Source organism: Sphaeramia orbicularis, chromosome 5 (genome assembly GCF_902148855.1).
Source record: "Sphaeramia orbicularis chromosome 5, fSphaOr1.1, whole genome shotgun sequence".
Lineage (NCBI taxonomy): Eukaryota > Metazoa > Chordata > Actinopteri > Kurtiformes > Apogonidae > Sphaeramia > Sphaeramia orbicularis.
Genome location: NC_043961.1, coordinates 39,329,710 through 39,355,843, shown reverse-complemented (window position 1 = coordinate 39,355,843; position 26,134 = coordinate 39,329,710). Strand labels below are relative to the sequence as shown.

The 26,134-nt window shown below is 37.1% G+C and overlaps 1 pseudogene; it reads right to left on the bottom strand.

Annotated features, from left to right (window-relative positions):
• Positions 1 to 20,133, bottom strand: part of LOC115419930 (receptor-type tyrosine-protein phosphatase T-like) — a 58,061-nt pseudogene extending 37,928 nt beyond the window's left edge.
• Positions 20,134 to 26,134: the final 6,001 nt, after the last annotated feature.

Below are 26,134 nucleotides of genomic sequence, written 5' to 3'. Positions count from 1 at the left end.
ATGGATCCAAAGAGGGAGGGAAGGTGGAAGAAATTAGTGATTGGGAGTGATAGAAGCGGTCGTCGCAGGGGAGAGATCAAGGGAAGAAAGTAGGTATGGATGGAAGGATTCAGCAGGAACAGAGGATGAGGGATGGAAGGATGGGGAGGAAGAGGAGTGGGAGGGGAGGAACCTATCTTTCACTTTGCAATCCCCCTGACAGTTCCCAGAGATGGTGAAAGAGAGAGGAAGAGGGGGGGGGTTAAGAGACAGAAAGAGAGAAAACAGAGAGATAAGAGCAGAGAGAAGGGGAAAGATGGAGGGGGGGAGAAAGAAAAAGAAGGGAGCGCCTCTGCAGATTACCTGTCAACCTCTGTGATTAATGTTGAGACCAGAATACTGCTGGGCTTCTGTGTGTGTGTGTGTGTGTGTGTGTGTGTGTGTGTGTGTGTGTGTGTGTGTTCATAAGCCTCATGACACAGGCCAATAGCATCGAAGTGCCCCCGGAAATTGGAAGTGACTGCCATAACTTCCTGCCTGTCTGTTCATGTCGTTTTACTACAGCTGTCTGTTTACACGTCTGCTGTCCATTTCCACTTCCACGTCTCTAAAAGTATTTCTCTTTAAAGGCCTCTTTTTGTTTCTCTACATACACACATATATGGGGTCTTTCCATTTTAGGTACTTCTACTCAAAGACAATGGCAAATATTGGACTGAAATTATGTAAATAAACTGAATGAAACTAAACACCTTTTCCATTCGTCAAAAATTACGTTTTCCCACAATGGTTCTGTGACACAGTCAGTGCCTTTTTTTTTTTAACCATTCCTCAGTTGGCCAGGCTTTATGTCAGATATACTAAATCAAGGACTTGGACACCTGTGACTAGAGTCATCCTAACACACACAGGTACAGCAAAGAAAGGGTTCTGTTAAGTTAGGAAAATATTTTTGTGTTAGTGTGAATAAAAAAAACAATAAAGTAATTTAAATTGTTTTGATCTTGCTGCATCTTTTCCCATTTGTTCTTGATTTTACAAAAAAAAAAAAAAAAAAAAATTGCTTTTGGCTTGTATATCTTCGGTGTCGTCTTGTTGTACCTTTTACAGTTGAGGCTTGATGAGGTCCAAACTTTTTCCAAAACAATGCTCTTCTATTTCATTTGTGAAAACAACTGCACATACAGGGGTTGGACAAACTAATGGAATACACCTTAAAAAATCAACAAAATATAATTTAATATGGTGTAGGTCCGTCTTTTGCGGCAATTACAGCCTCAATTCTCCGTAGGTATTGATTCATACAACTTGTGAATTGTTTCCAAAGGGAATTTTAAGCCATTCTTCAGTTAGAATACCCTCCAACTCTTTTAGAGACGATGGTGGTGGAAATCGAGTCTACTTGAATCTCTAAAACTGACCATAAATGCTCAATAATGTTGAGGTCTGGGGACTGTGCCGGCCATACGAGATACTCAACTTCATTAGAATGTTCCTCATGCCATTCTTGAACAATTCTAGCTGTATGGATTGGGGCATTATCATCTTGAGGTGAAGGTGTTTCCATTATTTTGTCCAACCCCCTGTACAGTCACAGAAAAATTATTAGACCACTCTTTTTTTCTTCAGTTTCTTGTTCATTTTAATGCCTGGTACAACTAAAGGTACATTAGTTTGAACAAATATAATAATGACAACAAAAATAGCTCATAAGAGTTTAATTTCAGAGTTGATATCTATCCATTTCCATGTTTTCTTTTCTGTCTGTTTTAGTCACATGAGACACACAGGAGTTAGTACTTGATTGCATAACCATTGTTTTGCTGACTTTTGATGGTCTAATAATTTTTTCTGCGACTGTAAATTTATGTTGATGCATTTCACTCTAATAGCTAAAAAAAACCCTGAACAACCACAACAACCCTGTGATCCATTTTAGACCCTGACCCCGAATCATGAGGATGACATGTTTACAGTGAATCATACACAATGGTTTTTGCAAAGCGATTAAAACAGACAACACTGTCCATAGCAATTCCCATTTGAATTTAGTATCTACAAGTTTGAAATAATGTTAATAAACAATATCTAATGATGTTGTTGGAACAAAACTACGAACAGTGTTATGATTATGATCATAAGTCTAGCTACAATTTAGTAAAAAATTAACACAATTTTCTGGGAGACGGCTGATCTGACAGCTTCAGTTACTTTTCAGAAAAGTTGCAACGATTTATTTATTGATGAAATATGTCGATGGATAAAGAGCAAAAAATGAGTGAAAACAATGATTAATTATTTTCAAAAATCTCCTTGATTAGTCGATCATTTTTGCACATTGAGGTGTTGTTTGGACATACAGTGTCTGAGGACATCAGATTGTGTTCTATGAAAACATTATTAATGTTTTATTAAATTGTTTAACATTTCAAAAGGGAAGAATTAGTCAAGATGTGCGGTCATAGTGGTAATGAGTAATTGAATAATACTTAAGTAAGGAATGTAATCACTTCTTTTGTTTAAGTTGAATATAGAAGACAATATGAAATAAGAATTCCAGGAAACATGTCCTTTCCCATCTGTTTCATTCACGTGTGTCCCCATACAGAATACATTAATTATAAATTCTTGGAGTACTAGTAATCTACTCCAAAGCTTTTTTCATCACTTGTCAAATTGCTGACCTTGTAAAGCTTGTGCCTGCTAACAACCTGGCCCCATAGCTGAACAGTTACATCCCATAAAGAACAGAACATGGAGGTTAAATATACTGTCGCCATGGGGATCTTAAAACTGCCTCTTATTGCGTTTCATCCTCCATTTCTGTCGGGTGATGCTGGTGGTAGGATTAAAGTGGGGTGGGAGGTGAATTTTCATCTTTTTTTTTTTTTTCTATTGCCTACGTTTAAAAGGTTAACACATAGATCTAATTTATGGACCAGTGATATTAGTGTGATCATACTGGTACGGAGAACCTGGGTTATTGTGTCAGAGAGTAAAAGAGGGGGAAGAAAAAAAATGTTACAAAGTAGAAAAGCTTCATAGTTAAATAAATTCTTATGTTTTGTTTTTTTTTTTCCAGGCAAAACAGTTGAGCTGATATTTAACTGGTATTCGTGCAACAGATATTTTTTCTCCTATTTATTACATACATTATATTATGTATAAGACCATACTGTTTGGGGGTTTTTAAAATAGCTTAATCTGTGTAACTCTACTTAGGCTATGGCCACACTACAGGTTTTAAAGCTCAATTCAGATTTTTTAACAGAAATCTGATTTCTTGTGTGGTTATTCATCATTATAATTTAAATCCAGATGTCATCAGACCTCATGTGTGAACAGTTGACGGCCCTGAAGTGACACGCTGCACAGAAGAAGATTGGGACATTACATCACACTGTGTTCACAGAAGCAGATTAAGGCTCTTAACGGTGTCGAACAATTTTACCCATTTTTTTTTTCTAAGAATTATGCGCATGTGTGTTTTTCTACTATTTTTTGTGTATACTCCTTGGATTTTTTTTGTCACTTATGGGTAAGGGAACCAAATATGGCAACTTATTGACCTTGATTATCTACATAAACAATAAAAAAATTCACAAAAGTAAAAGAGTCTTGTTAGGTTGTCCACTAACTACACTATGGTGAAATTTAGAATTCAGAGTATTTCTATGAGTGAAATATATAGGGTTTAATAGTGTTTGGTCTTCTTTAATGTTTATTCTTTATACTACATGTGTATCTTGTTCTTTAGTTTTAACATTCTGTCTACTTTTACTGCTCTTTGATGCTATAAACCTACATTTTCTATAAATAAATTTAAATTAGCAATTATGTCATCTTAGCTTAAATTGCAGGCATGTTGAAACTTTGCCACCAAAGTATGGAAAACCATAAATACAATCAACATTTCAATACCCTAAACCGTATGGTGATTATGGTAAACATGTATTTTTGCCTTCGTTCAGTACTGGAGAATAACTATGTACAAAGGTTGAATGTTAGTAACTAGATCTATCGGTTAGTCCGTCATGGTTTGTAGTTACAGTACCTCAAACTGTCAATTATTGTCATCATCAAATGATTTTCTTTTTTAGCTTACCAGCTGACAGGCGTAAGCTATTGTTGTCATGCAGCACCCCGGCGCGTCATCGTCTGTCATCGTCCGTCGTTGTCCTCTGCTGTCCGTGTTAAAAAATTTCAATCGTCTTCTTCTCCGAAAATACACTTATGATTGACTTCAAACCTTGGTATACAGCTTCTTTATGCTCATGTCAACAAAGTTAGTGAAATTATTTGGATCTGGATCTGATTCTGGATTTTGGTGGCCACTCTGAAAATTTCCCCTTCTAAGAGATAGGAAGTGGATCGATGCTATAACTCAGTAATATAATGATATCCAGTGTAAATTTCTACAGTACAGCCCTGATGGGGAGAGGACCAAAACATTAATGGCCACATGCTGATCAGGATCTTCTTCTGGATCTGTGACCTTACACAAATTTAACATGGGCTTCTTATGGGGAAAAAATTCAATAATTTTCTTCTCCGAAACTACAGTTCTCACTGATTTCAACTTGGTATACAGCTTCTGTATGATGATGTCAACACAAGGTTTTGAAATTATTTTGATCCAGATCTGATTCTGATTTGGTGCGACTTTGAAAAATTTTCCCATGATAACAGATAGGAAGTGGATTGAATAAATGCAATAATCAGTAAGTATCAATGATATCAAGTTGGAATTTGAATTTTTTACAGATCTGATTGGAATATGACAAAACATGGGCTATTTCTGTAATAGAATAAATACACATAACTGGGTGAGAATAATGGCATTCTGGATACATTTCCCAAAGCTTTTTAATTTGGCGGTAAGCTACAGGACCACTGGTCCCTATTTTTCTTTTCCTTGGTGAGAGGCCTCTACAGTCCTGTCAGTGAAAGGCAGGAGCAGTAGAGTGAGTGGTTGTGTTTGTTTGTCTGCTCTGTGTCCCACCTGACTGACACCATCAGGGAATCAAGTTTATCTCCTGTACTTTCTGTCCCTCAGTGTGCAGAGGTGTTTGGGTGCGTGTGTGTTCTCACCTGCAGTGTGCCACGATGGGCCCAGCATCAGGGCGGGTTGAGGAACTTGACCTGTCGTATGAAGCCCAGTAGTCCAAGTGGGCGTAGCACGGAACACCGTGGTCTGGCCAGCTGGTGAAATGGAAACTGACGGAGTTCACGGATCTCATGATGGCCCTTCTGAAACACACACGTACACGCACACACACACACGCATGCACGCACGCACGCACGCACACACACACACACACACACAGAAAGAGATGGTCCACCTCAGTTATGTACATTTACAACCAGCATATAACATGTTCTTCATGAAAAGTGATGGGCATTTGGTCTCCTGATGATGATAAATGAAGGGATGTCATCACAGCCCTTTTAGGAAGGAGTGACAGGAAGGCATATCATGGTTCAGCTGCTTAATTTACAGCAGGGATTTCAGGGGATAGAGCTGCTCTTTGGCTTCAGATGGAAAATAAATCGATCTTGTGGATGTCAAGATGGACTTTGCGACACTTCTGGAATGGAGAGACAAGAAGACTTATCGTGAGTCATTTGCCTAATTTACTGGGGAGATTTTAGGATACTGACGGTATTTTGGCTTCACAAAAAAAAAGATTTAATTGATTTCACAAATCTCTGGATGGCCCTTTAGGGGAAGTCTGATGAGGGAAATGCTATAATTCAATTACAGCTTCCAGGACTACTTGGAATTTTCATTGTTCTTACTCATGCCTGTGCGGATCGGAATCCTAAAGGCACCAGATTCAGCTAATAAAGTACAGTTGCTTAAAAAGAAACTGTGTGCGTTATGGTTAGAAAACAAAGTTTTTGAGAAAAGTGTTATTTCATAACACATCAAAAAACATTCCCTTAGAAACTACACATCTAGTGGCTAGCGAGAAAGACAAAATGCAAAGAGGTGGAGTTTCTTCAAAAGATATGAAGAGGCATTAGGCTACATAACAATGGAAATTAAATGGGAATGGAATGGCAGTAGACATCCATTTTGCCCTCTCCATGCGATCGCATCTTGACATTTTAATGATGAACCTCTCTAGACACACAAAGGGCTGTTAAATACTTACTGGCCAAACAATGGAACATTACAAAAGTAATAAAGATGACATCCTGATTAAGATTTAGTTCCGACATCCACACTGATCCATCTGGGACACAAGCTGAATGCTTTTCAATGTAGTATGTAGTGTCAGCACAGGACCTGAATTAGATGGATGTTAGAAATTTTCATCAAGTTATAATTACAATTTTATTGTATGAACCGGGATAAATATGGTCACGAGAGTAATTTCCTAAAATTGTGCCTCAAGCACAAGCACAGCCACAATGTGTAGAATACTCACATGTTCTTTTTGAGCATTTCTTGAGTGAATTTGGGTGTATTCAGACCTACTTCATTTGGTTTGTTTTAAAACGGACCAGAGTTCGTTTCCCCAGAAAGTTCCGGACTTTTTTTTAGGTGTGAATACAAACATGTTGAACTCTGATTTGAACCAGAAAAGCTGACCACGTAGAAGAAGTGGTCTCGGTCCATTTCCAAATGGACTCTGGGCCGGTTCACTTCTGGTGTGAATAAACTGGCCTCAAGCAGAGAACAAACCAAGGAACCACCTTTTTGTTCTTGAGAGCCACTGTAGCAGTGTCACATTGTGGGTAATCAACAAAACTGGAAGTAGCCAAGCCACTTGGTAGTCAGAGCTAATAGCAGCAGCCATGAACCGTGAAAGACGTGGAGCTATGAGGAGACCGAATGTCTCATGACATTTGGTAGAACCTCCATGTTTGTTTTTAATCAACACCCACTGTCTCTGATTTCACTTCACCCTCAACTTTTTCTGTCCAATGGCAGCGCCAGTTCATCACATGTGTGCTACTGTTTACAAATTTTGGTCCACTAGCTAACTTCTAAAGACTAACAATTATCAGAATATGAACTGTTTTCAAGTGCTGTGCCAAAATCTGAGGTACTCACCTAGTTTAGAGTTATCTTATGCTGCTTTTATCGATCAGTCATTATGTGCCACTTGGGAGGCAAATCAAAAAAACTGACCAAAGCAGTTGTTGAATTTGTGAATTAGAGGTAACATTAGTATGGTTTCTTATATTTATACAAATTTGGTAATATTGATAATTGGTAATATTTGTTCAAGCTACATTTGTCAAATATATGTAATTAACATGATTTATGAATTAGTTATGATCCTGTGTAAATATCCTTAAGGATTCTTCATTATTTAACCTGCTCTTGTGCCTTTGATTATAACCATTTCATCCTTTATATCTTATGGGGATAGAAATCAACTTTGTCTTAACTTTTTGACACAATATTATCATTGTCCTGGACATTCCAATAAAACACCAAAACATGGCTGACGGTAGCAAAAGATACATGAGGACACTCCGCAGCCTCTTTTTTTTTCACTTTTCAAATTGCTTTAGGAGTGGCAAGGAAAGACAAGTGAAAACATAGATGCTATTAGAGATTATTCAGTATTTGTAACCAGGACAAAACACAGCATCAACCTAAACCTCCAAGACACCCCAAAACATCACTGTATTTTGACACTTTTAGACCTGTCAGCAGGAAGTTTATAACTTTGACAGTATTTCCCAACATGTTCAAGTCAGATACAGTATGTGCCTTAGGGCTGAGGAGTCTTACTTCTACTTTTCTACTTTGAATCCTGACCTACATCTATGGGCATTCACCCGCATCTCTTCTCATGGGTTATTATAATTTTCTAACTTTCTGACAACTCTCTACTGGAAAGAAGTAGAAGATATGGAATGACCCCTTTCTTCAGCTTCCAGCAGTCAATTCCCCCCCTCCTGAAAAAAAAAAAATAGTAAAAAGAAAAACTCCCATCATATGCTTGAATAATTCAAACCCAATCGCTTCCATTATACTGTAGTGAGCTAATGTGTCTTAAATGGAGAGAACCACATTTTGTTCAGTTCAGTTTACCTTCTAAGAATAGACCTGAGAGCACACTGTTGTTCTAGCAATTGAAATTGCTTGTAAGGTTGTATTGAATTGTTTGCTTTGGCATAGTGCCTTATGATAACCTGAGAACATTGGAAAGGCACGAAAAGGAGAAAAACAGGGCCATGAAATGTAAACTGTGAGAGGTGGTGAGTCGAGGTCACAACGAAGAAGGTAAAAGGATAGAGAAGAAAAGACAATATGAGAAGGTACAAGGTTGAAGTAGAGAAAGAAACAGACGTTAGAAATGGACGGGAGAGAGGATGGAGACAGGGAAGAAAATAAAACCCAGAAAACCCACAAGGTGATTTGATAACTGGACTTCTCATTGATTTGCTCTCAGTGATGTTGAAATTACTTCTCTCAATCGATAGATGGTGTGGTCCAACCAACCAGGGCCTCAGGGTCATGAGAGGTTGGTAAAAAAAAATAAAATTAAATCTAAACTACAAATTACGTTGCTTGCAATATGTAACTGTACCTCTAGAGTCACTAAATCTCACACCCACGTTCGTAATTCAAATAATTCTATTATGCTGTACTACTTATTTCACTGTGTTCTAACTACACCTCTTCACAGCATTTTTTTCTTTTTGGTCATTTTGACCAGGGTTTTATGTTCTTGTCACATGACACAAATGCTGCCCAATTAATTGAAATGAAGTCAATGCAAAAAAAAAAAAAAAAAAAAAAAAAAAAAAAAATTAGTAAATTAAGTCCCAGATCAGTCCACACAACACACTCAAAATCACCAATAACCAGTGTTGTGCAGTTTTTAGATTTTTGATCAAGTTCATAACACAATAAGTCCTATAGTTATTTCTGTGCATTATTGTCACAAAAACTTTCCTGTTAATATTTTCATTTATTTGTTTTATTATTCTTATTATTCATTATTTTATAAGCATTTGTTTATTTCTATTTTTTCTATTTTTTCCTACAGGAACAATCCTTCATCCATTGACACACAATGGAATGGATGGTTGTTCCGATATAAAAATACTAATGGGAAGATATCATCTTTGTGACCACTCATAGATGAAGTGTTATTAATATTTTATTGTGAACACTATCTGAGTTTGAACAACTTGCAATGATAAAAAAATTAAGCCTTCAGTGCATTTCCATGGTCACTCTGACCCAACCTGAAACTGAGCAAGTATGTCTGCTCTATGGGCTTCTAAACACAAGATCACCATGACATTTGGAGGACTTCCCCTGTTGTGTAATATCTCAGACAAAGACATAATGCCTGTTGCTACTATGTGTAGTCTACGCTCCATCTGATGACCAAAGTGGAATTCTAAGAAAAGGAACTATGGATACAAAAGACCCTGAAAGGTTTCTTGACAACCTACAAAAACTGCCATGAATTATTGTAGAAGGCAGATTCAGATGGCATACAAAGATAAATCAGAGCTGAGTTTCTTAACCTTTCCAAAATGGTTCTAGATCCAACTTACAGACCTGTAAACAATAGACTTTGACTGCAGTTATTTTTAGTTCTTTTAGATAAATATATAAGATAAGACTCTAAGTATGTTTTCTTGTCCTTGTGTGTGGTGACCCTGTACTGTCTCTTTTTAAATCTCTTTATAAGCTATTTTCATGCCTTTTTAAATTGCCCTTTGGGGATAAATAAAGTGTGTTGAAACTGAAGTGCATTGAATTGATATACACAGAAAAATATGAGTTTATCCTCTGCTTCAATGGTACAGTCTAATGGTTGTGGCCTGTCTAGGGCTCAGAGGTAAGGAGCTCTTCATTTCTAATATTCCCCTCATTCATTCATTCATGCAAACTGTGCCTTGAGACATTTCTTAATTTCGTACTAACAGTGATTCTTCATTTGACACAAACTTTGAACAATAGCCTTTAAAGCCGAGCAACAATGTTCATCTTCATTTTCTCTATGCACTGCCACCTGTTAGCTTTGGCCCTCTTCTGGGACATAGGTTCTGGCACCCTTAACTATTCTACTGTTAATAAAAATAAAAAACTAAAAATAACAAGTGGTTCCAGGGCACAACAGACCCTGCCCCTGCATGTATTGTAGGCATATTCTGGCATCACTCCAGTCGATGTCATCATGTCTATGCGTGTGACTGATGTCAGATATCGGTTGCCTTATAGTATGTGCCAAGTTTGAAGTAAATGAAACAAATTGATGTTTTTTTTTTAGACATTTCAAATTTCACCCATTATAAGTAAATGGGAAAGAAAACCAGATTTTAAAAAATTCATAAAAAATGTGAACTTTTTACTTTTCCCAAAATGTAACCACATCTGCTCTGCGTCACTGGCAATTTATAAACCGATTTGGTATGAATTCAACCAGTAGTTTTGCTTGCTATAGACATTTTGAAATTTCACTATTATGAGTAAATGGGGAAAAAAAAGATTTAAAAATTCATAAAAATTTTTAACTTTGACTGACTGTTGTCAAAATGTAACAACATCTATTCTGAGTCACTGGCATTTTAACTCCCAATTTGGTATGAATTCAACCTGAAAGTTTCTGCTGCTACAGACATTTGAAATTTAAAAAGTAAATGGGGAAAAAAAAGATCTTAAAAACTCATTAAAAACTTGAACTTTGACCTACTTTTCCCAAAATGTAACCACATTTATTCTGGGTCACTGGTAATCTATGCACCTATTTGGTATAAATACCAACCCCATAGTTTTGCTGCTAGAGTGTTAAACAACCAGAACCAAAAACCAATACCCCTTGCCTCCCTTTTGGGGGCGCGGGGTAATAAAAAACCATTCTAGTTTGTTTGGGGAGTTTTTCTTTCTGGGATTTGAGCTTGCCTTAGGTGGTGCTAAGGGAAGGATGCAGGACAGTCTGCAAATGCTGTCAGAGGGCATTGGTGGATATTCAAGTGAATTACCTTATTGAAATGACTTGGGTTAATGCAGAAAACTGAAAAAGTCATCCAATAGCAGAACTATTCTGTGAAGATTAAAGTCAGGTTTGCTCTCATTATTCAGTGTAATTAAAGCTATTAACTGTTGTGCAGAAACTCATGTACTGTCTTGCATTCAAACACACAGACACTGACAGAACCTGCTTTAGTTTGGAGAATCTTCCATTAGTGAGTATGTGCATGTGTGTAGTGTGTGCAGCTGCGCATTGGAAAATGAACTTGTCCTTTGAATTCTACTGTGCACTCCAACACACACACAAACACACACCACACCAGAGGTGGTATGGATTAATGGCTTGCTAAACGAGCTGACAGCGACGACTTCAAGACGTGTCTTCCATAAGCTGCTTTGGCACAACTGAGGGGGAAATACAGGAGTGGAGGAGGCAGAGGAGGAGGTATGATGGGTAAAGAGGAAGAGGAGGAATCAGAAAGAAATAAGAAATGACAACAAAGAAAAGTAGTGTGGAAAAAAGAAAAGGATGAATGACTGATATCACTGATTTTTGTTAAGTGTCATTTAAATATGTTAACCTTTATGCATGAATGATAGGCAAGAAAAAAATGTAAATGACATTAGGGTAGATGAAAATTATTCAGCACCGTTTGAAAAAGCAATAAAGTTAAGATGCAGACGAAGATGAAAACAAAGAAGAAATCAGGCGTTTAGTTGTGGGTATGTGATTCAACCGTTTTCCCTTTTGATGACAAGCGCCTTAGAGAACGACATCACAACAATAATGGTCCAGTCTTCCAGCTTCACTAGTCCTTTCTCCTCTCAAATCCCTTCTGCCTGATTACAAAGGCCCGATTATGCTTTTTTGAGCCTCCTCTTAAACAGCAAGAAACAAATAAGAATCACTGTTGGCCTCAAAGCCCCCCTCAATCACACACAAAACAGGCTCTGATGGTAATCCAGGCTTTGAGTTTACAAAAGAACAGAAGTGGAAGCCCCAGTAAAACTACAGATTATCTGTATTAGAGGACAGAAACTTTATTGTCCTGTGCTTTTTGTTGTTTACCTTCTGGACGGTGAAAGTTCGTATGACGTATTCGGCCAGTGGTTCAGTTTCTATCAGGGTCACTGTGATGTCTCCGTAGACCTCAGTCTCATCAGGCCAATAACGCACACACTTCACCTGAACAAGGACAATTCACACAAATATAGTTATACAATTTATATGTATATAAATAAACAATTATTGACTGCAAAATATAAATCTTACCAAGTGTATTTTTCTCACTTCTAGTCAAAATATCTAATCACACTTTAAAATAAGACATAATCACCTAAAGAGTAACTTTCAGTGAGATATAAAAAACTTATTTTTAGACAACAGATCTGGAAAAATCTTATTTCCAAGAAATCTTACGAAGATATTTTTTCACTTGTTCCATTGGCAGATTTTTTTTGCTTAATTCAAGATTTTTTTTGCTTAATTCAAGCAAAAAAAAAATCTGCCAATGGAACAAGTGAAAAATTATTTGGTAAGATTTCTTGAAATAAGATTTTCAAGATCTATTGTCTAAAAATAAGTTCTATATCTCACTGAAAGGTTACCTCTTTAGGTGATTATGTCTTATTTTTAAGTGTGATGAGACATTTGATTAGAAATGAGAAAAATACACCTTAGTAAGATTTTTGATTTTTTTCCAGTTGTATAAGATCAGGACCCCTCATAAGTCCTGATCTTTTCAGAGAAAAATAAAAAAACATCATGTCTCTTTCTTAAACACATACATAACACACAATTAATCATCTCAGATATGATGAACTCACCCTGCCCCACCTCCACAGGTTGGTAACCATGACGATTGAGGCCGAATTTTCCTGCCAAACCTATCCTCCAGAAATCCCTCACTGTCTCCTGCATGGGCCCTGCACACACACATGCACGCACACACACACACACACACACACACACACACACACAGAAGCGCCAGAGATATAAACATGATGCACGCAAACATACAAGCAGCTCTATATAAACACACCACACACTCAGTATGAGCACAGGACTTACACAAGTGTGCTCTAACATACACCCACACTCACGATCCCACATAGTGGTTCGGGGGTTTGAGGTAATGGGGTCTTAAATTTGTCAGGGGATTTTATACGGTGGTTAGATTTAGGAGGTTGTGGTAATAGCCTTCCCGCTCAAAGGACGAACATTTACCAGGTGCCTGCTACACAACACACCAACACACACACACACACACACAACACACACACACACACACACCACTCACACTACCCACTCACGAACACAAACACATAAAATACATTACACTTTTATATTTGCACAAATGTAGAATTACACTCACACAATCACATTACGTCAGTTTAATTACCTTGTGTGGCGATGTAATGTCTGGGTCTATGGTACCCCTGTGAGACAGAAAAAAAAAAAAGAAGAAGGGTCAAGCCTTAAAAAACACCCTCTCCATATTTTTCACCTTACATATTATGACCTTATTTTTTTTTACATTATCTATTCTCTATTTTAATGACTTTTACTGGTATTTCTTCTCTTTCTCTTGTCTTTTCCCCCATTTTAATATTCATTTTTCTCTGCCTGATATGACATTATTTGCTTTCTCCCTCCTGTTTAATGTACAGTATACTGTTTACTGTTTTTCATTCAGCCAGTAACACCAGTGCAGAGCTTCTAACCTTTTAACATCTACTGGTTTTATTGAATCCTAACCTAATGTCATATTCACCCTGTAAAGCCTGAACTTTGCCAGTTGGTCCTTCTGAATTTTCTTTTTTTCAAATATCAATTTCCATGTATGAGTTTCAATTTTGTATCATCTTTGATACATCAGGTTCTTAATACTCCGCTGTTATATTTTTGAACAACAAAACTATAATATAACACAACATGTCTAACAATTGGCAATCTTATTTTCAAAATTGGCAAAGTTCCTGCTCCTTCCTCATAATGACAGTCTTGTAGTGTCACTGCAAAGGCCTCTGGTTGAATGAATTCCTCCCCCCCGGTGGATTATCCTGTATTGCATGTATCTAATGTATACAATCAGGTTTTTCAAGAAAAAAAAAATCCCACATGCATCATGTAGAGGGCTTCAAAACTCATGCTATCAAATATAGATACGTTTGGTGTTATAGGGTAAAATAACTAATGTTTGTGCTTCTGACATCCATGATGCTAACGCTCATTCCTGACCCCCCCACCCATGAATGATTCTGTGGCTCCACTCATTCCCATTTCCATATGATAAATTATCAACACTAATGACACATTTGATTGAGTCCCTCACAAAGCTTTACAATATAGCAATATCATTCATTGGGTCTGTGGAATATTATGACTTTGAGAGTCAGATTTAAGGATTTATTATTCATTTTAACTGCAATCACATTTAAGAACTTTTTAAGGATTTTTCAACCACCCTGCATGTAAATCTATATTCTGGTTACCATGTGAGTTTGTTCTGTGAACATTTGGATGAAAAATAACTAAAACAAAAATACCTACATTTAAACATAGAAAAATGTCACTCACTATTGACCTACTGTTCAAAGTAACTAAGGAAGTGGTGTGTCTTGCCTACACTTACTGATGCTAATGCTAACGCTGACCCAAACTCGTAGCATGTACAGTATGTGTTGCATGTGTTGCAACATGGTTTCCGGTGTTTTATAATATGGTATCTGTGGAATATCAAGAACAATATATGCACAGGGAAGGGTGAAGATGAGAAGTGATTTTTTTTGGTTTAATTTTATATTTTGTTTTCAATAAAACTGTGTCTCTTTTTGCTGCTTTTACATCATATGAAGAATACAATAAACAGGAACAGCTTACAGAATATTTAAACATTTGGAACAAAGATTCACATGGACCGACAGATATGCTGATTAGATTATCGTTGAAGAAGATGTGATGCATCTGATTGTAGGTACAGATCCCTTTTCTATTAAAATGTCTGTATAATGGTCAACAACGACTGCACTATCAAACTAAACATTAATACAATTCCAAAATTTGTGATGCACAGATAGGTAACACAGGACTTAAACTGGATTACAAAAAAAAAAAGACGAATTTTCACCAAAAAACAATTAATGAACCCTTAAAAATATCATGTTTTTGGTTTAAACTGAATGTATGAGACAATCTGTTTCCTCTGCCCTGAATTAGGGCTGGGCAATATGGAAAAACTCATATCATGCTAATTTTTTTCATATCAGACGATATCAATATGTATCGTGATATAAATCAAATCACTATCTTTGTTAAGCTTAAATTTTCCGTTAATCATAAGTTAGTTGTGAAGGCATCAGAAGGTTATTTTTGATTTAATATGATTTATTAGGTTTTAAACATGAAGAATATTATACAACTGTTTCAGATAAATAAAACAGGTCCAATATATTTAAAACCAAACTAAAAGTCCTGACAGCAGGCAAAAACTTTCATGTTTTAAAAGAGAACACAAATAAAATAGACCATCTTCAAGAAACAATTCTGTAACTGCTGTAAGTAGTGTAAACCAAAGCTGAAAACGTAACATGCTTAGAACGTCCGGCTCCCAGCTTCTACGCCTCTGTTGTACGCTGGAACTGAAACGGTTACACCCTACTTTTCCAGTAACCCGGTCGCATGAGTTCTCGGTCAAATTGTCTCTGAGGGAAACACTCATTATCTCCCCACTGCTGCCCAAACATATGTGTGTGGTGCAGCTGCTCTACACCTGTGCTGTTGTGCGTCAACCTAACTTGACGTGGCGCTACAATGATTGGTTTGATGCGGTGCTACTTAATTATGATTGGCTGTTCTTATGTCTGTCCAAAACATGGGCGAATGAATTCTATCAAATTGTATCGAGTTGTCTTCATATTTCTATCGAGGAAAAGTTATTTTGCAATATATATCATAGCATTATATCGCCCTAGCCCTAGCCTGAATGTATTTATTTGGTCTCATTTGGAAAAATGTTATGTATCAATAACATAAAACTAAATCTCTTTCATTCTTTCTAATTCCAACTGAAGATCTTTTTAAAATGGCAAGTTTATGTTAGTTTCAAACACGATTGCAAAAGACTATTTGCTATTTTCATCATGATATATTAATGTATAAACCTGTAACGACTAGAGTTGTAATGGGTTGTAATGCTACAAGGTGATCGCATGAACTAAATACTGTACATAAATACACCAGTCTCTTTGAGTTCTACATGGTTATGACATTAAATAATTAACGTAACACAACTACTAATGAATGATAAGAAATAATAATAATAAAAAAAAAAAAACATTTAAAATATAGTCTAAACATCTTCAGCTAATGTCAGCTTTGCCATGTGGTCATTCCCTCTATCCTTCTGTTGCTCTCCTTCCCATCCTTTCCCCATACGACTGTTACTGCTGCCTTTGACTGACATTTTCCCTCCACCTTAAATTTCATCACCACTTGCGCTCAGTTCCTGTGTTTATTTTTTCTACTTTTAGTCACTTCGAAGCCACATTTCAGTACTTTCCATCTTCCTCCTCCTCCTCCTTTCTATCTATTCTTATATTTTAATTTGTCCCAGCTCACTCTCCACTCCCATCACTTCTCCCCAAAGTATAACTCAAGGTCTCTTTCCAAATAAACACCGAAATTAAATAATAGAAGCGACTTTAATTCTCTCTCTGTGGGGCAGATGAAAAGCTCCAACTCTACAACCACAGATGAGTATCTGGTCCTCAACCCCACACCTCCCAGGGAGACCCATAACCTTGTTAAGGTGAAAACATTTATCACTTTCCTCTTGTCATTAAAATCATGCAAACAACACTATCTTTCAATGAGGGGATTAACTGTTATGATTTTTAATTTTCTGCCTTTTTTTTTCTTTTCTTCTCATTTCTTCTCTGACAAGCCTTCTTCTTTCGCCCTCCGTTCACCGATGCCTATAAGCTTTGTGAGCCATAATCATTAACACCACCATACAGCATCTTGGAGTTTCAAGTAAACAACTGGTCATCACAAGAAATCTCGCCAGTGTATGTTTCTGCACAATCACAATATCAGCTTTATTTGCCATTGAAGGAGCTATGACTTTTTGACCTTTTCTTCAGTAGTAGGAGATGACTGAGGTGAAGACAGGATATAGAATCCAGTACTTTACCACAGCATCTGCTCTTCAAATCCCTGACTTCCTGTAAATTTGTGGGGTTACGCTAGAAGAGCATTTTATTAAAGGGGTCATAATTTTGCTAAACCCACTTTTATGTCTTTGGTACATTTATTTGTGTATTTGGCCCTAATAGTTAAAAAAGTTTGAATTTGAACCCTCCAGGTGATGCAGAGCTATCGTTTTATTCATTATGGCAAAAAATCGGATTTCTACAACCTTGTTTTCATTCCTGCTTAATTTGTCACGTCTGAAACTAGTTATGCCACGACATTTGCCACTATAAGATCAAGACTTCCGACAAACATGTCACTCAAGTACGCGATCATCGTTTGTCAGCAGCAGCAGTTGTAGTCCATACTGAAAATACTGTCCAAACTTTGAGCCAATTACCTAAATGTTCAGTTGTTGGTTGTATAACAAAAAACCAAGTGGCCTGAACAGGACAGAGCAGCATGGTAACAACCTGGAGGGGTGGGGCGTGAAGTGGCTCATTTGCATTTAAAGGGCCAGCGCTCAAAACACCCTTTGCTGGTGTCATTAGTCAGAAACAGGGCTTGAAGCTGTACCTGTGGATGTGTAATAATGAAGAATTCAGACCCAAGTATAACATTTACAGTTATGTAGGACCACAGGGAAATGTTTTAAAATGTATAATTTCATTAAAAAGCAGGAATATACTCCTTTAAGTAGGGAAATGATGTGGCTTGGCTGAATAAAAACACATTTTTATGTTGTTTTTTAATCACATCTTTGAACAGTCTCCAACCATAGGTACTTTACCAGGGAGCTGGATTAACGCTCAAAGACCCAACCAGCCACCTGTACAGTACGCATACTAGTCCATAATGTTTAATACTTCTGAACCATTAATCCTCTCAATGCATTTTAAAATTCAGGTAAAATATTGTTCGTTAGCTTTTCGGTATCAGATATGACCCATGTGGACGTTCAGGCTCCATAGTAAGCATGCAAACCACTGTCATCTTCTACAACATTAATTCCCAAGTAAAGCCCATGGAGTGAGTCAATGCCCAGTGGTTGTAGCCCTTTGGTTTTATGTCAGTTGATGATATATTTAGCTAAAAAAGTCAGTTATCCCGTGTTTGTCATAATATACCTTTGAATCTACTCTGGGCAAAATGCAGAGGATGATATTCTAATAAATTGTGATAAATGTCATATGAAAGGTTAAATGAAGACAAATTTCATTTGGATGTTAGACCAAATATTTATAGGACCTAACTTAATTAAAACCAAATAATGCTGGAAATATGAGAAAAATCTGTGGCCTATGAGTAAGTGACGTTGTATTTTGTGTGTGAGTACAAATGTATTTAATACAAACTTGTATTTATCTGTACAATATAGTTATTGTAATAAACACCAGAGATAGTACAGATGAGGTATGGTGGGATTGAACCACTTGCCATGGGATAGTGATGGGGTATCAATTCTGTGGTATGGATATATCGATACTCACACACTACTCATTTGAGGATCGATTACACTAATAAAGTATCAAAATTAATTAATAAATGCCGGGATAAAAGCGCCCTATGTCACGTCTGAATCTTATAGAGTAACTTACTTCAAGGTTTTGTACTGACATAACCACCCCTGCAGCATAAAACTGAACACGTCAGTTAGCTGTTTTTAGGCCTGTTAGCAACAGTTCAGTCAGCGGCTACATGTGTGTCTGAAAGGAGAGCCTGGATGGAGAAAGAACCGTGTGGTATAGGTGTACTTTACACCTGTGGATAAAACTACCAGTAAAGTGTAGTCTGTGTAGTAAAATATAAAACACTGCAGCGACCACCCGAACCTTTAAACCACCTGAAAATTAGCCCAGTTCTGTCAGAACTGCAGTCAGTTTTATTCTTTTCTAACTCTGTTGTCTTACAAAAATATAAAATGTGTAGGTCTTGTTGGAAAAAAAAAGCCTCTTTTGGAGTTGTGACCATTTCATTGTATTCAATGCATACATTCAATTTATGTCCATTTTTTTAAAAATTAATGGCCACTATTATTTTTATTTAAGTCATATGTGTAATTATTATTTATGTGTTTTATTTTGACATTTCTATTCATAATTATATGTATTATTTGTGTTTCATTTGTATATTTTAATTAATATTTATGTTAATTATTTATTATTTATGTGTTTTTCAAAATTTATTTCAATGCTTTAAAAATGGCCACCAAAGGTTATGCACATTAAAGCTGTTAAATGGACAGTATTTGTCATGTGAGATGTCTTTTAAGTGAAACATTTTAACAATTAAAAAAAAAAAAAAAAATCACTGAAAGTATTGGAACCGGGTATCAAATATATCTCAAAAAAGTAATCGATATCGCATTAAATCACAAAAGTGTGGTATCGGCCAGCGCTACCATGGGATAGAAAATATAATGGATACAAACTGTGCTCATGCTTTTAACTGAGTTGTGGAAAGAATCAGTGTAAGGATTGTGTTCAGTTATGTGTGTGTAGGTGTGTGTGTGTGTGTGTGTGTGTGAACACTTACGTCAATGTAGTTGGCGTTGATGTAGTCTGAGTGAGGGTCTCCATCCAGCAGCTGCAGTCGGACTCTGGTGTGATCGTCTGTGGGGTCAGATAACACAACAATACAAGAGGCCTAAAGTTACATTTACCCACAGATCGGAACCAATAACTGACTGCAGGAAGGACCGACTGACTACCACACCTACGACATCCATCTGGATCTGTTGGCTGATCCAAATGAACAGGTTTGGCTTGAGTTGGTGTGTTTTGTGTCCCTGTTGATTTTGATTTTAACCCATAAAGACCCAAACAGCCACCAGTGACCAACAGCATTTACCAATACAAGCTGTTTAAGACCTGTAGATCCACTCATCCTATCAGTACATGTAAACAATTGAGGTAAAATGCAGTTTCTTAGCTTTAAATCATAATCAGACATGACCCATTTTGGACATTCAGAGGCTCAGTAATGAACGTGGGCACACCGTCATCTTCTACAACATTGATTAACCAATAAAAACCATGCAGTTGGATCAATGACAGTGGATGGAGACACGTGTTTTTACATTCAGTCATTGATGTATTTGCTGAAAAAGTGACTTTTTTCTTCTTTTTTTTTCTGTTTCAGATATAATAACTTTGAGTTTTCATGAACATCCACATGATCTGTGAATTAAATCTAGGAAAATACATGTTTTTCACTGAAAAATGCCTAATACAGAAGACAATATTATCATAAATGGTGATAAATCACTTAAAAATGGTAAAATATAGAGGAAAAATTCATTTGGGAACTGCCACAAAAGCAGCACAGGATCTTTATGAGTTAAATGTATTTCAGCTCATGGTACTGCAGTTCATTCATTTAAAATGAATGGGTATGACACACAAAAATCACTTAATGATACACGCATTATCCCCATTACCTACTGCTACAAAGAGCAGTTTGCTTACTGGCTTTATTCCTTGTGCACCTGAAATCTGGAACAGAAAAGAAATTATTATCTATTGTTTGTTTTTTTTTATGTGAGGTGAGTCTTGGTTTAACTGATTCATTTGCCTAATTACTTAAACTGCCCCGACTATTCATAATGTCTATTTGTTTACTAAGCTGCAAAGATTTCTGGTGTCATTCCTTGCTTGGCTATGTTGATAAAACTAATATATTCTGAAATAAAATGAAGTGTCTGTATATGATCAGGGATTCGTACCGTGTGTTCCCCTTTGAAATGAACTAGATGCTGTATCCCATTCTGTCATAGTCCTGATATTACACACTGAGCTCAGCTTTGATCAATTTACCTCTGGAATCCACACTAATGTGGTGTTTTTTGATCCCTAAAATGGAGACTTATGGAAATGATGCCGACCCTGTTTTAATTTGAAAACTCTGCAGTTGCATTGTAATGTGGACTTTTTGAAGTGGTGATATTGGTGGGCACATTGGTACAATAGTCCTACGAGTCATTATGTATTCTTCCATGATTCATTGTGCCCCCGTCAAAAAACAAAACAAAAACAAGACAGCTTTGATTACCAACTGTTAATCCAATGTGACTGAATGCTAAATTCCAGCTGATTTTCATCTTTTGGTAGCTGCTGCTGTGCAGTTACATTGTTTTTTTGTTTTTTTTAAATCATCATACAACTCATGCCTTTTGCAGTGGGCAAACTCCAACTCAAACAATTTGGCTACATTCAGACTGCAGGCAAATGTGCTCCAGATCTGATTTTTTTGCCCATATGTGACCTCTATCCGATCTGTTAAAGACAGTTTGAACAGCACAAATCCAATTTTGTCAAATCTGACCCAGGCCACTTTCATATGTGGTCCTAAATGTGATACATATCTGATATTTTGCAATGCAACTTAAGTCTGAACAGCCAGGTTGCATTTAGTCGACTTTTACGTCATTGAAATGCGACAAACGTCACAATTCTGCATGCCTCCATATTTACTTCCATAACACAGCGCGTGCCTGTGTGGTCATGTATTATGCCAGGACCTCTTTTGTGCATGTGGGTCACTTCAGGGTCACGTTCAGCTCATCCTCAAAACTGATGGAAGTCGCATTTAATGTGTAATATGAACGAGCACACAAAAAAAATCATATTTCACCCAAAAATCAGAATTGTGCATTAAGACCTGCTGTCTGAACGTAGCCTTTGTGACATTTCCCTGTGGCATTATAAGCCTCCTAGGTGATAGATATATGTGAGGCACATTATAGGATATACAAAGATTGTTTCTGTAATGTATGTAGATTGTTTTCATTTTAAAAAAAGTGATTTCAGATGAAATAAAAGTATTATTGTAGCCTCAGTCTCATTTTGTTAAAGCTGGTGCTGGTGAGGTGTCAGTACTAACCACTACACCATCATGCCACCCATGACTATTTCAAAAACACCAATCGTTTACTCTTTCTATACGGTACTTTGTCAGAAAGAGCCAGGTAAAGAGTATATGGCACCAAAATGTCATTATATATGAAAAAGCTCCATTTGCATCAGCACAACCATAGCTTAGTGTAGTGCTACTTAAAATCTGTCAGCTTCTTTCCTTTCATCTTTTCAATGTCAGTTATTTTGTTCTGGGCTCTAATGGCTATCTATAGTGTTAGGGCACATATGGAAGAGGTGATTACAGCTAAAAGCAGCAAGTGAGAGGGTTTTTTTTTTTTTTTAATATTGCAACGTGGCAACAGCAGGTGATCGCAGATGAAGTGAGCATGATTTTTAGTCATTATCTCAATTTTTTCTCCAACACTCAGCTGTTTCTGTTCCAGTCTTGATCTGCTCTTCCCTCCTAGTTTCATTCTCTGAGGCATAGACCAACATTTTAGAATCATAAAATTGGAACAAATAAGGGTAATTTCTTCATTTCTTTAATGTTATCATTGGTGGAAAAAAAAGAAAAAAAATCAAGGCGAGAGAATGAAAGGAGGCAGAGGCAGAATAATAAGGACAAGTGGAAAACAGGAGGCAAAAGTGACACAATGATAAGAAAAAATAATGGGGATGGCTAGTGTGACGTCACATATCACTTCCGTTTCTAAATCCCTACTCTTAAAGTAAACAACAATGGCTGCAGCTCAGGAACAGGTCACTTTTTTCACTGTCACATTGTACTTTGCTGACTTCCCAAAGTCAGTTAAAAGAGGTCTTAACTCCTTATTGGTGTCTCTTATTTTCTTTTTTTTTTTTTGCACACATTCCAAGGACAAAGACACAACACACCACATTCTCCCCCGTCCCCACTCCAAATCTTATCTGGTCTCAAACTCTTTTTTTCACCCTATCCCTGAATCCTATCAAATCCATGAAAAAATACCAGCATGTGTCCACATGCAATGTGTGAAAACTGTATGATATCTTATATTTGTGCTTTGCATTATCCTGTGTTCTTCATTACACATTTTGAAGAAAAGGGTTCTGTGGCAGCGCACTAGCTGCAGCAGCCCGATGTCCCTAATCATTGATCGCAATTTCGTTTGATGTACTCTGTGTATGTACTCTGTGCTGTCAAATGATATAAAGAGCTATTCATTCATTCATTCATTCATTTATAACTCAAATAGTTATAAGAGTTAGTCTAATGCCAGGTGGAAGTCTGACAGGGAAAGTTCAGACATCAAGGAAAAAGAGGAGCTATGAGGTTGAGGTGAGAGCAAGTAGCTAGTGAATATAAAGGTGTTAGCAATAAAGCTTACATTACTGTACCCGGGTAATGTTTAATTAGCTATGATAGAATAAGTACCATATGGCTAGTTGACAGTGTAACTGACAACTGTACACTGGACATGTCTTCCAAGCACCAGACAAGTTAGTTAGCTAGCTAGCTAAGGATGGGGGTCCGCTCATAATGCTAACATCCAATTATTCCATTTTGGGTGATTGTTTTATGGGTTTTGGGTGAGGGTTAGCAAAGTTGTTTTGACTCAGGTTGAGGGACAGGAAGTGAAGGCTAATGCCTGCTCCTGTGGTACAGGGAAGGCCAAGTGCCACCATGTCCCAGCCCTGCTCATTTGGGCTGAAAAGAATTGAACCCGCACGGATGTCGAATATGTGTGGAAGAGGGCCACGACACCCAAAACTGATGACATCACAGCGAACAGGATGTCTGTGATTGCACCTCCAACAACAAGGTTAGTACTAATTAGGAGTTATTATTCATGCTTTCTGTTTTACTATCACTGATAAATCCTGATCCTAAGTTTTCTTCCCATACTAAAATCTAAGCCTGGGTTTAAGGTGTGTTATGGTGATACTGACAGCAGTTATGTGAGATGGTGTTGTCACTTGAAACCATGTCAGTTACAATCATCCATTTTATGTTATTATTCAGCTGGAATTAAACGACCAGTTACCCAGGAGGACAGAGAACAGGCACAGCTTGACCGTTTTCAGGTCTGGGTTGGATTTTAGCTCCAAAAACTTCTCAGGTTTGACTTCTGTCTTTTTGTATTTTGATGTTCCATGTCCTGCTTTATCAGAAACGTCACAAGTACGCTACATTTAATCAGTTACAAATTAGCTAAGTTTGAGGTTATCCCACCACACCATTTTCCACTGACGATAAATTCAGTTTGACATAATCCGCAGATGTAAACCACTGCAAATCAGACATCAAACTGTTCACACTGTAATTTAAATGTATTTTGTATAGACTGTGTAGCCAAAACTATGTGAATGTCTCACTGAACATTGTTGACTTGCATGGAAATCTAATTCTTTTGTCTGATTTCATGATATTTGTTGGGACAGACATTTGACCAATCACATCCCATCAAGACATTTGATGGGATATTGGCCAGCCCAGATTATGGCGATGCAGAGGAAAAAGCTCTGTCATCACTTGCTGTCAGCCCACAACAGAAGGAAGCCATTGAGAGAGCCACAGTTGGGCAAACTATGAATGCCTTATGGTAATGATACATACAGAGAGAGTCTCCATTGTTTTCAGGTGTACTATACAGTCATGGAAAAAATTATTAGACCACCCTTGTTTTCTTTAATTTGTTCTAGTTCGTTTTAATACCCGGTACAACTAAAGGTACATTTGTTTAGACAAATATAATGATAACATCAAAAATAGCTCATAGTGTTTAATTTCAGAGCTGATATCTAACCATTTTCCATGTTTTCTTGATAATAACCAAACACTTCAGTTCTTACATCAATAGCTATGGCATTGTACTGTCAAAACAGTGCTTTTAGGCATTCCATGTTTTCTTTTCTGTCTGTTTTAATTACATGATACACACAAGAGTTAGTACTTGATTACATAACCATTGTTTTTGATGACTTTTGATGATCTAATAATTTTTTCCGCGACTGTATGTCAATAGTGAGCTTTCTCATAATTTCAAGAGGCATGCAGTTAACTGTCATGGATTTCTTCATAACAGGATGGCATATCGTGAGAAAAAACTCACAGCCAGCAACGTTGGTTTGGTGTTGGCAGCAGTGAAAAGGAACTCTAACCCTCCCTTGTTATTCAAAACCCTGCTTGGCCAATACAATCTTAAACAAGGAGCTCATGTGTTGTATTAGAAGGGTTGGGCTTATATGTCTTCCCTTCCCTCCCTTTGTAAAGCCCATTGTGTTGTCATTATGTATAAAATGCCTGATATAAATAAAAACTGCATTGGTTTGAATGGAGCATATGCCTTCTTCCACACTATCTATCTATCTATCTATCTATCTATCTATCTATCTATCTATCTATCTATCTATCTATCTATCTATCTATCTATCTATCTATCTATCTATCTATCTATCTATCTATCTATCTATAACTTTGTTCTTATACTTACTAAACAAATACTTACTCCTACTCTTACTACTACTACTACTAATAATATATTAAAAGATTTAATCAATAAATAAAATAAATAAATTCTTAACAAAACTACAATGTCAATATTATGCTGGAACTACATCCAGTCACTTTTTGTAGTGTGCAAAGATTACACCTATTGAAAGGTGTTTTCCTCCCCGCCCCCGGCTTGTGACTGGGGAATTGTAAATGAGCAAAAGGCAAAGCAGGAATACACGGAGCACACTGGTGTGACCATCCAGGAGAGGGGTGTTCCTAACAGAAAGTGGCCTGCTTGGTGGCTCCCCAGATGGGATGGCATCCAATGACTGCATCATCGAGGTGAAATATTTCTATGCAGCCAGAAAGAAGACCAGCCTACAGGCAGTGTAGGAAAGGACTGTTTTTCTCAAACCGGATGACATCACTGTCTTACTGAAACTAAAGCAGACCCCCGACTACAGGCATCAGACTCAGGGCAACCTGCACCTGACAAGAGCCAACACATGTCATCTGGTGGTATGGCCTCCTCTTGACCTTGTAATCCTGCTCATCCATAAAGATCTGGCATGGACGTAACATTAACATTTTAGAAACCTTTTTTAAGGATAATTTCCTCCCTCACATTATGTCACCGATGTGAAATGATAGTCTATTGACCCTGCATTCATGAC